The sequence below is a fragment of the Cervus canadensis genome, chromosome 12 (assembly GCF_019320065.1).
Source record: "Cervus canadensis isolate Bull #8, Minnesota chromosome 12, ASM1932006v1, whole genome shotgun sequence".
Lineage (NCBI taxonomy): Eukaryota > Metazoa > Chordata > Mammalia > Artiodactyla > Cervidae > Cervus > Cervus canadensis.
In genome coordinates, this window is record NC_057397.1 from 44,699,010 (window position 1) to 44,715,560 (window position 16,551).

The following is a 16,551-nucleotide window of genomic DNA, read 5'->3' on the forward strand; positions in this document are numbered from 1 at the left end:
GTATGGAAATATAAACTAGACTAAGGAGTTCTAAGGAAAGATTATCTTTCTTACGGACTTTTGTATAATGTTCATGAATTTCATGGATTCTTTTTTAAATAAAAATTTATTTTTTCTCATGTCATGAGAAATCTAGGGTAGGCAAATGCTGACATGGGTTTGTTGTTGTCGTTCAGTTGCCCAGTCATGTCCAGCTCTTTGTGACCCCCTGGACTGCAGCATGCCAGGCCTCCCTGTCCCTCACCATCTCCCAAAGTTTGCCCAAGCTCATGTCTATTGCATTCCTGATGCCATCTCATCCTCTGATGCCCTCTTCTCCATCTGCCCTCAATCTTGCCCAGCATCAGGACTTTTCCAATGAGTCATCACTGGAAATGATGACTTTTGAGTTTTCAATTCCATCATGTATTAAAAAAAAAGAGTAAACACAGTATCCAGCTTATGAGGATGAATTAAGCAAATGCACATAAAGCCCTGAGTACAGCATGCGGCTTTAGAAAATGTTAGTTGATAAATGTTAGCTGTTAGTGATAACAATATAAATATGCTTGAAATATTGGAATACCTTTCCCTATCGCTCGACCAGGAAATCTTCCTTTTGCTCTTAGAAATGGTTTTGCTCTGCTTTCCCTACAGATGGCCTCAGTCACCCTCCTTGCTGTGACACCATTGTTCGTGCTTCTGTACTACCAATGATATTGTTATTCATATCTATACTACAGGGGCTAACCCATGATAGTTATTCAATAAATCCTGACTGAATGATGCATACCCTCTCCACATTACCCTTGACCTCACCTGAGTCTAACAGTGGCTTATTACAAAGTGAGATTTCTGGAGCTCTAAACTGCTGGAGCAGTGACTGTGGTACAGAAGTCAGAAGCACACAGACAAGCCTTCACACTCAGTGCCTGGCCAACTCTATTTGTTCTCCGGGCTTTGCATGGGTGGGAAGAGATCTGTGTTCCACCCTAGAATGAAAGTTTTAACATTGCTGACATATTTTGAAAAATGCTGGCCCAAGAAGCAAAGACAGGATATTGGATCCACTCTTAGGTAAAGGCTTCTGCTTGGAATTTGAAAAACAAATTTGCAGTGAAAGTGCCACTAAGTTTAGTAGATAACTTATGCATTTTCTAAAATACCTGCTGCTAAAGTCACCCAGTAGTTCACTCATGATTATAGTCTTAATATTTAATCAATTTTCCACCTGGCTAGTAATCATCTCTATCAGCCTAAATCTATTCTTCTGGGATGCCATAAGAGTCTCACAGGTTCAGAAACACATAACATTCCTCATTCTCTACCATGCTCAAAGCGGAACAAGGACTACATGACCTCTAGAACTCTTTAAACTCTGAAATTCTGCGATTCTGTGATTCTTTCAATCAGATAGCATGTTGTTAGTTTCTGTGATTCACACCTGGATAAGAAAGGGCCATCTTAACCATTCAGGACTACAATGTTGATGCTGTTAAAAAGAATCTATTGGGTGATTCAAAAGGAGATGACACAGAACTCTTTCAATAGTGCAGCTACAGCAATTTGCCAAGAGGAAGATGCTAGAAGGGCCCAAACTCAAACCCTCAAGGATTATCGAAACCAAATGAACTTCCCGTGTATCATCTCGAGACAAATTCAAGTTCAGTGTGCTCAGCTAACCAACTTTGTGAACTTTGCATCCAACATCAGTTTACCTCTCTTTAGACTATATATTGCCTAGAAATAGCACCAGATGAAAGATCAACAGCAAATAAATCTGATGAATCACTTTGATCCCTCTCTGTTGGTCTCTCTGTTTTTTTTCCCCTGAGAGGTTTTATTTCTGACAGTCTCCCCAAGAGTCATCTCATGAATCATCTTCGTTCCTTTGAGAATATCTGCTCTCAGAGGCTGTGAGCCCTCCAGGGAAACTTGTTTCTGGCTGAGGTACAGGCTGTGCAAATCATGAAAATGATTTAGCTTTAGCTGAGAAAGCATTGCTGAACCTGCAACACCAGCTCTTTTTTTGGCTGCTGTGTTCAGCCATTGCAACTTTGCATCCATTCACTTATTCATACCTTCATTCATTTTTTCATTCACCTTTTACACACTCATTTACTCTTTTGATCAGAGTTCACCATGAAACAACTCCAGAACCTTTCACTTCTTACATTATTCACATATTACCCAATTTATCATTTTGCCTAAAACTGGGTATACAAACTAAATGATGCATTTCTGCCTCTTACATCTTTGTTTTTCATTATACTAGCAATGTGGCTTTTGAAAATATGAAATATATGTGCTTTTTATTGAGTCATTGCTGATAAATATCCTAACCACAATCATCTTATTAAGTACCCAGTTCTCTGCTCAACTGTTCTTTAAGGAGCCTCTTGATTTCTACAATAATCTTGTGAGAAGTCTTCATTATTCCTTGTTTCCTTATTAGAAGTTCTGGCGAGGGTAAGATCGTTGCCCTGTTCCCCATTCTGTCCTAGATGACTACACCTAGTGCCTGGCAAATATGAAAGTGAAAGACGCTCAGTCCTGTCCGACTCTTTGCCACCCTGTGGACTGTAGCCTGCCAGCCTCCTCTGTCCGTGGATTTCTCCAGGCAAGAATACCGGAATGGTTGGCTGTTCCCTTCTCCAGGGGATCTTCCCAACCCAGGGATCGAACCCAGGTCCCTTGCACTGCAGGCAGATTCTTTACCATCTGAGCCACCAGGGAAGCCCTTATAGTAGGTGCTTGTTTATTTATACATGCATTTATTAAAAAAAAAATCACTAGTTCACCTTAAACCAGGCACTAAATTGGCCCCCAGGGATGAAGTGCCAAGTGGATATGGTCCTGCCTTTATAGACCTTATACTCTAGTAGGAGAAATAAATGTTTTTGATGAGTGAATAAGTGAATGCAGAGACTAAGGTTAAGAGAAATTAAGTAACTTCTCTGTGTGTGTATATATGTGCACTCAATCACGTCTGACTGAGACCCCATGGGCTGTAGCCCACCAGGCTCCTCTGTCCTTGGAATTTCCCAGGCAAGAATACTGGAGTGGGTTGCCATTTCCTACTCTAGGATATCTTCTCAACTCAGAGATCACTGTGTCTCTTGCATTTCCTGCATTGGCAGTTGGATTCTTTACCCCACTGCGTGACCTGGGAAACCCCAAGTAACTTCTAATAAGTAACAAAATTGAGATTCACATTCAAATCAGTAGTATTCCATGTCCTTCTATGATATCTCATATAGAACAGTTTTAGGTGGAAAGCTTGACCTCAAGGAGAACATAGTCTAGAGAAGATGCAAAGGGTAAGAGGGGGAGGAAAGTGAGTTACCAAATATTTCCAGTGCAAACTGTTTGATATTTAGTGAATCTCTGGTATGTACCGTGTACTGTTTGAATAGCTTTATGGATATTGATTGTTGTCTTATAGCAACCTTTAGGACAGGTAGTATTTTATCTGTATTTACAGATTATGAAAAGAGGCACAGAAATTAAATAAGTTTCGCAAGATCACCCAGCTAGTAAGTGGTAGAATTTGAATGCAAGGAATTTGATGCAGCAGTGAACTGTCTTATCATCATTTTGTACTACCATTTTTAGTGTGACAATGTGCCAGGAACTATTCTAGCCTCTTTGCATTCAAAGACAAATAGGATATTCCCTCCATTCTTTAGTTTTAAAATGTTTTATTGAATATACTTACTATGCAAAAAGTTGTACATACTTAATATATATATTTTGATGAATTTGAACGTATCAATATAACTGTGATACTATCACTACACACAAGGCAATAAACATAGACATTGCTTCTGAAATATTTTTTGTGTCCTCTTGCTTTTTGTGGTAAAAGCAGTTAACATGAGATCTATTCTCTTAACAAATTTTTAAATGCACAGTACAGTGTTGAAAACTATATTCACTGTGTTGTACAACAGTTCAACAGAACTTAGTCATTGTCTATAACTTTATACCCAATGAATAATAACTCCCCAATTTCCCCCTCCCTTCATCTCTTGGCAACCATCACTTTGTTCTCTACTTCTATCAGTTTGACTATTTTTGATACCTCATATAAGTGCAGTGATGGATTATTTGTCCTTCCGTGACTTGCTTACTTCCTTAGCATAATGTCCATTTGTGTTGTCAGAAATGACAGAATTTCCTTCTTTTTCAAGGCTGAATAATATTCCATTCTGTGCATGGATATGCCACATTTTAAAAAATCCATTCATCTGTCTATGGGCATTTCATTTGTTTCCAGAAGTCTTGGCTGTTGTGAATATGCTGCAGATATCACTTTGAAATCCTGATTTTAAGTCTTTTGAATATAAACCCAAGAGTGGTATTTTTGGTTCATATGATAGCTCTATTTTTAATATTTTGAGCAATCTCCATATTGTTTTTCATAGTGGCTGTGTCATTTACATATCTATCAACAGTGTACAATAGTTACTTCTTTTCTATAACACTTCCTAGCTTTTGTCTTTTTGATAATAGTCAACATTACTGATATGAGGTGGTATCTCATTGTGATTTTGAATTGGATTTTTCTATGATTAATGATATTGAACACCTTTTAATATACTCATCATTGTCAGCACTTCCTATTTTTCTTTGAAAAAAGTTTTCTTTGAAAAAATGTCCATTCAAGTCCTTTTCTGTTTTTTAATCAAATTATTTATTTATTTATTGCTATTAAATTGTAGAAATTCCTTATATATTTAGAATAGCAGAAGGACCAGAATAACCCAAGCAATCTTGATAAAGGTGAACAAAGCTGGAGGCATTACAATTACTGGTTTCAAAATACATTGCAAAACTATAGTAGTCAAACAGAATGATATGAACATAGAGGCAAATACTAGATCTTATTTGACAAGACAATAGATCTTATTTGATCTTATTTGAATGCAAAGAGGCTAGAATAGTTCCTGGCATGCTGTCACCACTGAGAAAGGTAGTACAAAATGATGATAAGACGGTCCACTGTTGCATCAGATTCCTTGCATTCAAATTCTACCACTTACTGGCTGGGTGATCCTGGGGAACTTATTTAACTTATCTGTGCCTCTTTTCATCATCTGTAAATGCAGATAAAATGGCATAGAGAGCCCAGAAGTAAACCCATGCATATTCACACAACTGATCTTTGAGGACACCGGGAATACATAATACAGAAATGATAGTCTCTTCAATGAATGATATTGGGAAAATGATATCTGCATGAAAAAGGTTTCTGAGTTGTAACTGATCTATGTTCACCCCCACCTAATTTTTCACTTCTATGACTTTTTCTTTTTAAGTTTCCCCTTTTATTTCTTAGTTGGATGAATTTGTTCCCCAGAAAATTCTTTACAAAGGGCACCTATTTGGTATCCCTTTATTCTTGCATGTCTAAGAACATATTTCTGTAACCTTGATAGTTGAAGGACTGCTTGTCTATGTATGAAATCCTTTCTTTCCTTGAGATTTTTGAAAACGTTACTCTACTGTTGTCTATCTTTGCCTATTACTGTAGGTAAATCTTATGCCAAATTGATTGTCTTTCCATTGTAAATGACATATTGTTGCTTATTTATTAGTTTTTCTTGGTGATTTTGTTTTTTAGTTGTAGGCCATGAATCTTTGTAAAGCCTTATTGGATATGGCTCAGATATGACTGATCTAGATCAGATCAGTTTTCTCTACACAGTCCTTTCAATATATGAAAATGGGCCTTCTTTTACTTTTGGAATAATTATTGGATTATAGTTTAAGTGGTGGTCTGTTGCATTGTTTTATTTTTCTTCTTCAGAGACTCCAATTATATGCATATTACCTCTTCTTTCCCTCTACCAATGCTTTTTCTTGATTCTATTTACTGCTTTATTTCATTTTCATTCTCTGCTAATTTATTCTCTTGCTTGTCTACTTGTCCTTGTTAAAGTTCAATTCAATGTTTTCTTGCTCTGGCAATTTGTAATGTTTTCACTTCTAAGGTGAATTTGGCTTTTTCTATTCTTTCTTCCCTGAGTTCAGTCATTTTACCTCTTTCTGAGAGTTTTTGCTCATATTGGTTAGGAGTTTTTAATTTCTCATTTGAGGTATTTATTTCACGTTTGTAAGTTTTTGTCTTCAGGTATCTAGTTCAGGTGAGAATATTATGTTGCACTATTCTACTCCACAGTTGACATTTTGAGGATCTTTTTCAACAGTGATATAGTTAGATTTTAATTTTTCCATTTTGTTTCTTTTAGCTTTGTATGTGTATTCATCTACTTTTTCTGTTTATTTTGAATGTCTAATTTCTCATATCAGCAGCAGCAGTTGTATACAGACCAAAGAGATAGTTTTGAGTGGCTTAATGGATTCCTTAGTTCAAAACTATCCTCTTCTGTTGCCATGGTAAGATGCTTTTTTCTAATTGATTTTTCTGTTTTTGAGTGGGAAGGATTTATGTTTGCTCTGATTTGTCACTCATTCTCTCTCTCATGTAGACGTGCGCATGTGTGCATGCACGCACACACACACACAGAAGTGTGTTTCCTTTTCTCTTCACCACCAAATCCCCAAGGGCCATGTCTCCTTCTCAAGTTGCCCATTCTCCTTGTTTTCCAATGCTGCTGCTTTGGGTTCTGCTAACATTTCAATCCCTTCCTTTTGATTTATTTGTAATCAGCACTCTGATCTACCAGATTTTAAATGTATTCTCACTGTTTACCAATCCTTGACAGGGCTTTCATGGTGGGAATTTTTTAGGACAATTGTTATTTGGATTCTTTCTCCATATAGTCCTTGCTCCTTTTTCTTTGGATCTCTTTAATACCTGTGCCTGGGTCTTCCCCCAAATAGGATTTTTTCGAAAATTTCCCACTTTCCAATATTTTAAGTTCATAATGTTATATATTTTCCATCCCTTAGATGTGCATAAAGCATAGATTCGGTTAGTTTAATTTGCTGCTCTTATCTAGCCAGATGAGTTTTGGGGGAAGAGAATCAGATTTCAGAGACCAGCATCATTCTATGTCAAACCAGAAAGACCAGACAATTACAATTTAAGCAAAAGCATGTCAGAAGTAGGACAAGAAATGATAAAGCTTTTGACAGGGCTCAGAAATGTGTTTGACTACCTGTTTGCACTTCTCTGATAAAGAAAAAAAAAAAAAATGAGCTCAGGTGCAAACAGTCCTCCAGGGCAGCCACTCTTACTCACCAAATCCATCTTAACCTCACCGTGGCTCAGAGGGTGAGGCAAAGGATTAATCGTTGGTAGGGTTTTCATGAGTAACATTACTTCCGTTATGCTTATGCCTGACTGTGCAGTTTCTCACGTGTTCACTTTTTCTCTTCCCAGGCTAATATTGCCCCAGGTTTTCTCAGGCCCTTTCAATGAGAATATTTTTATTCATTTTGAGATTCTTTTTAAGTACCAACTCTTTTAAGAAGGCTTCCATGACTTCCTGCAAACTGGATTATGGGTCTTTCCTCTGTGCAAGCAGAGCAAACCACGCACATCCCCGTCACTGAACTTGACATGTTATTCTGCTCGTGCACGCGTCTTCACCTGTAAGGTGTGAATACAGCACGATTCTGTCTTTGTATTTCCATGGTGTCTCTCACAGAGGCTGACATTTAGTAAATGCTCAATAAATATTGGTGTAATGAATTGATGGAAAAATAAATGAACATAGCTGCTCTAGCAGTTACTGGAATGTAACTGGTCTAGCCTGCACACTGCATGGGTCCAGTCAATGGGAAATGGTCAACCTTAATTTTATTATTATTATTATTATTATTATGGTGGAGAGTTATTGGTCCCTAAAGAACACAAAAAAGTTATGATCAACCTAGATATCATATTAAAAAGCAGAGACATTACTTTGCCAACAAAGGTCCGTCTGGTCGAGGCTATGATTTTTCCAGTGGTCATGTGTGGATGTGAGAGTTGGACTGTGAAGAAAGCTGAGTGCTGAAAAATTGATGGTTTTGAACTGTGGTGCTGGAGAAGACTCTTGAGAGTCCCTTGGACTGCAAGGAGATCCAACCAGTCCATCCTAAAGGAGATCAGTCCTGGGCGTTCATTGGAAGGACTGATGCTGAAGCTGAAACTAAAACTTTGGCCACCTCATGCGAAGAGTTGACTCTTTGGAAAAGACCCTGATTCTGGGAGGGATTGGGAGCAGGAGGAGAAGGGGACGACAGAGGATGAAATGGCTGGATGGCATCACCGACTTGATGGACATGAGTTTGAGTAAACTCTGGGAGTTGGTGATGGACAGGGAGGCCTGGCGTGCTGCGATTCATGGGGTCGCAGAGTCAGACACGACTGAGCGACTGAACTGACTGAACTGAAAGAACCGTTTCCTCCACTTGCAGCCCTGGCTTCAGGGCCTCTTGGACATAAATGTTGACCATACCTCCCTCAGAGTCTCGAGGCACAGAACATTTTACTGAGAGAACTCTCAGATGATCTTTCTATTCTTGTCTCCAGCCATGTCCTATTGGGGACATACAAATGATGATGTCTTTTCTATACAAAGCTAACGGGAAAGAGCATATCTACCCCCAAAGTCTGAAGAAGGAATTTTTCTCTTAAGATAGAGGCAGAATAAAATTCATGTAACCTAGTTTTCTGCCTCCACTCACTTGATCTTTAATTGTATTTTAGAGAAGCATTTGATAGTGAAGGATTGCCTGCTTTTGTTCAAGATCATTTTAAGTCTTGGAATTCAAAAGCCTGTTCATGTCCTCTTCTCTAGAGATACCTAAAACTCTACGAGTCACTGAAGCATAGAATTCAGGAATCAACGGTACATTGTGATCAGCTAGCCTTCTCATTCGACACACATACACTGACTTGCCTGTGATTATAGAGCTGGTTAACGGCAGAATGAGTAGTAAAACCAAAGTTTCTCAACTCATAATTTTATGTCCTTTCTGTGTGAGAAAGTGAAAGTGTTAGTTGCTCAGTTGTGTCCGACTCTTTGCAGCCCCATGGACTATACCTGTACATATCATAAATATAAATCTCTCTCTCTCTCTTCTCTCTCTCTCTATATGTATGTATTCTCTGGCTCAGATCAGCATGGTAGCCTGTCCTTTCAAGCCCCTAACATATTATGCTTGCCTAGGGGGTCATGAGAGGAAGTTTTAAAAACTCTTCTCTTTACTGCACTTTGTAGCCTTGAGATTATGTTGAGTGCTTGTGCTTATACTCCGCTGTTGAGTCCTGTCTGACTCTTTGTGACTCTGTGAATTGTAGCCCTCCATGCTTCTCTGTCCATGGAATTTTCTAAGCAAGAATACTGGAGTAGGTTGCCATTTCCTTTTACAGGGGATCTTTACAACCCAGGGATTGAACCCGTGTCTCCTGCAGCTCCTGCATTGGCAGGCAGATTCTTTACCACTGAGACATGTGGGAAGCCATTGAGATTATATTGAGTTTGCCAAAAGGTTCATTTGGGTTTTCTTATGAGAAACTCCAAGTGAACTTTTTGGGCAACTCAATAGATGTTATAGATCTCCCTGCCATGCCCCACCAAACCCTGTTTAAAATTTTGAGACATGTTTTCTTCCTTCTCTTCATTTTTATCATGAAAAAGGGAATAAAATATTCTTTTAAAAGTGAGAAATAGCCAAGAATTCTGAGTTTCTCCAGACCTTTACATCACTCTTCATTGGCTACAATTTTCTCTTCCACTTATGCAAGTGAAGTTAATAACCAATTTGGGGTCTTGTGGAGAATTCATCGTCTCAAAATGCCACCTATTCTTTGCACCTGGGTCTTCTCATAAAAGGACAACTCCAATTTCTTTGAACATAGAGAATAATTCACAGCCCCAGTTTTGCCGTGCTCCAGAGTGTCTTCAGCCATAAAGCAGTGTCAAGAGATTGTCAAAACAGAATTAATTGAAATTGAAACAATAAATTCCTGCTATATAAGGTCTTCAGAAGGTGAAAGTCAAGGTGTGTCTCAGAATAAAGCAGGAGGAGACTGCCCTGAAGGTGGGAATTGTGGATCCAAAGGCAGGATGAATACAGCTTCTACTCCTAACATCATCCGAGTTTTTAAAACCCTGAAGGTTTTAAAAGGAGGAAAAACCAGAATTGTCAAAACAAGAAACCACATCTTCTTACAAGTCAGGGCCCTCCACAGAATTTCTGACAGTTTGAACACCAACTAAAGTTTTTTTAACACCAAATTTAACATGCACAGGCATTTCAGATCTGTCATAGAAGCGGGATGATGTCAGTGAGAAAATCTGGTGTTGTTTCATTTTCTCAAGTTTTTCAGGTTCCGAGATGGAGCTGTTTGTTGAGCATGTCACCACAGAGAGGGAGTAATAATTAGTGATCTGAGAAACAAGCTTGTTGTGAGGTTAAGAATTAAAAAAAAAAAACTTATTAACAAGGAGAAGAGCTGTCAAAGGGAGGAAGACAGTGCGACAAACATAGAGCCTATTACTCCTGAAAGCTCCAGTTCTTTTAGAAGGTTTGGAATTCTATTCTCCAGGCCATATGCAGTATGAATAGGGTCAGAAATTCACACATCGTGGGGGTGCCATTGCAGTCATGTTTGAGAAACATATCATGACGTGGGCATCATGTCATCATCCCACACCTTTTATTTGTACCTTGCCTTTCAGACTAAGGTTGCTTCTCAACTTTAAATTTGTAATTGAAACATGCATGAAAGCTCTGCATGAAACATGTATGAAACTGAAGACACTTCTAAAATGCATAAGGTGATAACGATGATAATGAGGTTTTACGGAATCTTTCATTATTCTGTGCCCACTTGATTCTCTGCATCATGTTAAGGGGCAGTATTCTTCCTTGTTGAATTTCCTTTCCTCTAAATTAGCATTTACTTATTTTTAAATGGCTTGATTTATGTTAATCTGGTATCCTTATGAAGAATTTGGTGTTTCATGTAATTTAGCTAGTATCTTTCTGTGTGAGAAAGGAGTTGGTGGGCCCTCAAATTCCTTTAGCTTCTTTTCCTTAGTAACAGAATCCAAGTTTTATTTCAGTGTCAATGATTCTGGCTGAAAGAAAACATTTCCCAGCCTATGCATTTTTTCGCTAAGTGTGACCATGACATGGAAACAAAAAAGTTGCATGAAGGTAGATAAGGTTTCGAAAAGCTAACTCATTTGCAAATATGCCCATTTAATTCACCTGTCTCCTCCCTGCAATATGGAATTTGGTTCTGATGCTTGGAGCTCTAGCAGCCGACTTGATTCATGAGGTAGCTTTGAAATTGGAAAGTATGCTCTAGGATAATAAAGCAGAAAATATTAATAGAAGAAGGGCTTGGCTTCTGAAATTTCATGCATGACTATGCATATCCTGGGGCTAAACTCTGGGGCCTCAAGTCATATGAGAGAATAAATACTTAATTTGTTTAAACACTGTTATTTTTGGTCTTTGCATTTCTGGCAGCTGAATGCAATTCTTACTTAATGCATACTATTGCTGCACATAAGTTCAGGGAAAGCAGAATGACCAATAGTTAAACCTGTCCTCAAAAATCAGGCCTTCTACATCAAAAGATGGGAAAACAAATATATGTTTTTTTACATTTATAAAATGTATCATCTTATAATTTCTCCTTTTAAATGATTTAAAAATCTACTTACAGTTTCATTTACCTATAATATGAGCCTTTCCTATGTAAAATTCGTAGCTTTGACGTTAAGACACTATTAATTTAGTGTTGGATTCAGATATTTAAGAAAATAGTGATGAAACAGACTCATAAGTATTTACATTGGTACCATTTTTTTTTTTTTTGCAAATATAAATAAGCTACTTTAGATCTATTTGGGCTTCCCAGGTGGTACTAGTGTTAAAGAACCTTCCTGCTAATGCAGGAGACTAAGAGATGCAGGTTTGATCCCTGGGTTGGGGAGATCCACTGGAGGAGGGCATGGCAACCCTCTCTGGTATTCTTGCTGGGAGAATCCCATGGATAGAGGAGCCTGTCAGGCCCTACAGTCCATAGTATCACAGAGTTGGACATGACTGAAGTGACTTAGCACACACAGACATATTTTAAGTTGAAAGGTAATTTATTAGTTTAGAGGCTGGAAAGTCCAAGGTCACATGGGCTTCCGGTGCGGTGAAATCCAGGTGTTAAACTTCATCAGTCGGTATAGTGTTACCATCTTCTAGCTCTGCTTACTAATTTTTTCCCTTTAAGCCTGTTGGCTTCTTTCTCTCTCCTATGGAGAGACTCTCTCTGTGTGAAGGAAAATTTTTCCGTAGGCAATCCCCCAGGCAGACATCACTGTTGCTCATGTTATTGAGGAAAGAGAGGCAGTCTGTCCCAAATTTAATTGGTCCCTAATGGATCCTGTGTTCTTGGACTGTTCACTGTGAACAGATTTGGATCTCCAAGTCTATGCATTCAGATTACAGTTGAGCCAGCACCACTTGGAATGAGGGGATGGTAGCCCAGTCCCAAACTCTCCATTGTTTCAGAGGTTTCTATTTCTGGGCCTCAGAAACACTTCCCTTATCCCTCTATGATTCTGTTTTGTCTAAGATGCTGGGACTATTTGAAATTTTATTAGTGCATTCAAGGGACAGCAGAAGGTCCCCTCCACTGCACATCAGAGGATTTGTGTGAGAGTCCTGTGGCCCATTAACTGACTTTGTATCCTTAAGAGTTACTGAACTTTCTGAATTTTAGCTTTCTGGACTCAGAAATGAAGACATTGGACTTGGTACTCTTTAAGATTACTTCAAAGCCTGAAATTCTACAATTGCACCTCGACACTTTTGCTTAAGCCATATATCCTGCGCTAGGAATATTTCTGCTTTTCCAGATTTACATATGTAAACGGTATCTTTGATAAATAGCCTAGTGCCCTGCATCAATCTACAAAGACTCTAGGAATAGTTTTTTTTTTTATTTTTTTTTCCTTGGCAATTTTCACTACTTTAATCTCAGAAAAATGGTGCCCCCCTCTCTAACAAAACCTGTGTTTTCCAAAGGCTCCTCAGGTGGTTTCATGGTGAAAAATCTGCCTGCGATACAGGAGTCATGGGTTTGATCCCTGGGTTGAGAAGACCCCCTGGAGGAGGAAATGGCAGCCCATTCTAGTATTTTTGCCTGGAAAATTCCATGGACAGAGGAGCCTGGTGGGCTACAATCCTTGGGGTCACAAGGAGTCGGACACGACTGAGCAACTGAGCACATGTGTTTTCTAAATAAATCCAAATTAAACATAAAAAAATAGTCATTAAAGAATGAACCGTTACACGAGATGAAAACAGGAATGTTGGCAGGCTGGGGAAGAAGCTTGCATATGCTAAAGGTGTGAAGAAACTTCACCAGTCCTTCTGCTTTGAAGAGAGAGATTTATTCATCCAAAGACATTTAGTATGAACACTGGGCTATTTTGAAATAAGAAAAGAAAAATTAGCACTTAGCATTTACTTTATGCCAGGCCCTGCACTAAGTTTTATGGTGCTGTTTTTCTCATTTGTTTTTCATGACACCTCTGTAGGGTAGGTGTGTTCTGTGTGCTCAGCTGCTCAGTCGTGTCTGACTCTTTGAAGCCCATGGATTGCAGCCTGCCAGGCTCCTCTGTCCTTGGGATTTCTCAGGCAAGAATACCGGAGTGGGTTGCCATTTCCTACTCCAGGGGATCTTCCTTACCCAGGGATCGAACCTGAATCTTTTCTATCTCCTGCATTGGTGGGCAGTTTCCTGACCACTAGGCGCCACCTAGGAGGCCCCATAGGGTAGGTGTTATCTTATAATTAGGACCACTCAGATGAGAGAGAAGTGATACATGATCAACTAAGCAATAAATGATAAAGGTGGATTCATACTCAGGGAACCTCACTCCCAGTTGAGGCTGACCTCAACCCCAGAGTGACTTCGTGGTTTAGAGCATTTCTATCACATTTCCTCCTTGTTCTCCTCTGCTTCCTGATTTCCTCCTTTAGAAGACAGCCCAACTCCACCCCATTGAAAGGAAGATCTTGAGGCATAAACATAATTAGAAAGCTGGACCTGAAGTTCCTAAAGAAATGTAGCTGCTTAATTATAACTGGAGAAAATGAATGAGTTCGGTACAGGGTCCTCCAGCCAAGGGCAAGAGAAGGAGGATCTTGTTGATGGCCAGGTGGTCCTTTTAGAATGTATTAATATTTATTTGGAAGCTGGGATTTTGTTTTTTTTTTTTTTTTTGAAAAAGAAAGGGAAGAATGTTTCCATGAGCCTTGCTCTCTTCTATAAGGTCCATCTGGTATCGCAGGTATGCATGCCAAATCACACTATTAAAATAACACATACAAAGGGCTGTTCCTTTTATAAGTTGAAAATCTGTCTGATTTTTCACACTTTCACCAAATCAATGTCTAGAGAAACATTTTATAAGTTAAAATATGTCTTCTGTTGCTGCTGCCTCAAGTTATGATTTAATTAGTCATAAATCTCATTTGGAGGTTTAAAATTTTTCCCAGAATAGGATTCTACAGACCTTACAAGCTAAGTCTTCCCTAAAGGTGGACATTTGAGCCTTTCTTCTTAAGATTAGCAAATTGCTTCCTCTGCTATTAATCCCATAATATGATTTCTTTTTTTAAAAATCCCTCAGTCTCCAGATCCATCTCCCAAGATGCCAGCTTTTCTCCTCTTTCTAGACTACTTTCTCTTGTTACATATATCACCAGGTACCATAATGATTTGTTTTCCTACTGAGAGACTGTAAGCTCTTTGAGCAGAAGGTCTATTTCTTGTTCCTCACTGTCCTCAGTGTCTAGCATAGCACCTGGCATGTAGAAGGTTCTCTACAAGTGTGTGTTACATTGAAATGCTTCTAAGACAGAGTTTGCCTTCATGACCAGGAAGGACAGATGAACAAGTGAACAATGGTTGTGACTATGGGTCAGAGTTCAAAACTAATCTTAAGAAACACATAAGAAAGAATGACCATACGAATGGTACTAGTGGTGAAAGAGCCTGCTTGCCAATGCAGGCAGATGTAAGAGATGTAGGTTCAATCCTGGGTCGGGAAGATCCCCTGGAGGAGGGAATGTGGTGGTGGGAACAGAAGAAATTAAATTTCACAAACACATGGAGAATGGATTTTTACTGTTTTGGTTTGAAGTGATGTGTTTGCCTCGTAAATATAGAATTGAAAAGATTCAAAACAGAGGGTGGCCCAGACAACAGTGATTTTGACATTTCAATGGAAATATCTCTTCAAGCATCAAGTGGGGAACAATCTTAATAACAGTTGTTTGCCCCCTGTGTTATTTCAGGGCTTGAGATTCTTGTCCCACAAATATAGCTTTATATCATGAGATGATATTTTAAAAATATTTTCCAGACTTCATGTTACCTCGTGATATATTTATGGTTAATTTAAATGTCATGATAAAAGAAGTTTTTCATTCTGTTTGGTTTTATAAATGTTAGATACTTTTACAAATAAATACAAGGAGCAACCAATTTTTTGTAGTATCATTTTTTAATCAAATGTATTTTCTCTTATGATAACCCATTTAATCAACCAAGTTCTGTATTTGCCATCTTCTAAGTGACTAATTCGGGTAAGTGATTTAACTTCTCCAAACCTCCATTCCTTCCTTTGTTTTTGTTTTATATAAGATATTTATTTATTTATCATTTGGCCTCGCCAGGTCTTAGTTGCAGCATGAAGGATCTTAGATCCTTGTTGCAGGGCATGCAGAATCTTTTAGTTGTGGCATGTGGGATTTTTTTTTTAGCTGTGGCATGCGAACTCTTAGTTGTGGCATGTGGGATCTAGTTCCCTGACCAGGGATCGAATCTGGGCCCCCTGCATTGGGAATGTGGAGCCTTAGCCACTGGGCCACCAAGGAAGTCCCGCCTCTTTTGTTAACTATGGTTCTTATGATGATAACATGAAAGAATATATGTAACGCCCAGGTTACTGTACATAAAATATATTAGAAACTCAATAAGTGTTACTTTCTCACTTGGCTTATGGCCCTTCTCCTATAACAGCTGTAAGAAACTCTAGAAATGGGGTGGGAAGTGGGTGTTACCCATCCTACTGCCAATCTGAAAACTATTTCCAATTTACATATTCTTTTCTAGCCTCTGTGTATATGTTTTTATGCAGTTGTAATTATAGCTGTGGATAATTTCTTCCTGAATTTTCCACTTAATAAATATTATTATAAAGTCCAAAAAATGGTACTTTGTCATAAAAAGAAAAAAATACTAGGAATGATCACTATGTTGTCTCTCAGCCTTCTCCCCTTTAACTAAATAATTCCTTTTAGATATTCTTCCAGGTTTCCACTACTCTTATTATTCTATTCTATCCTGAGCCACTTTTTTTTCCCTCATTGCTGTGAAATTTCATAATCAAAAAAAAAAAAATTTAAGACAGTTTTCAGCCTTTAGACAACTGAATTTTTTGGAGCCAAAATTGAAATTAAATAAATTGCCCAAGTCACTACATTTCAAGTAGATTAGCGTTGGCTAAGGGTGCAGCATTTAGGAAAACTGAACAAACCATCTTTTTTTCTAAATAACAACAATAAAACATCTAAATTTACATTCAA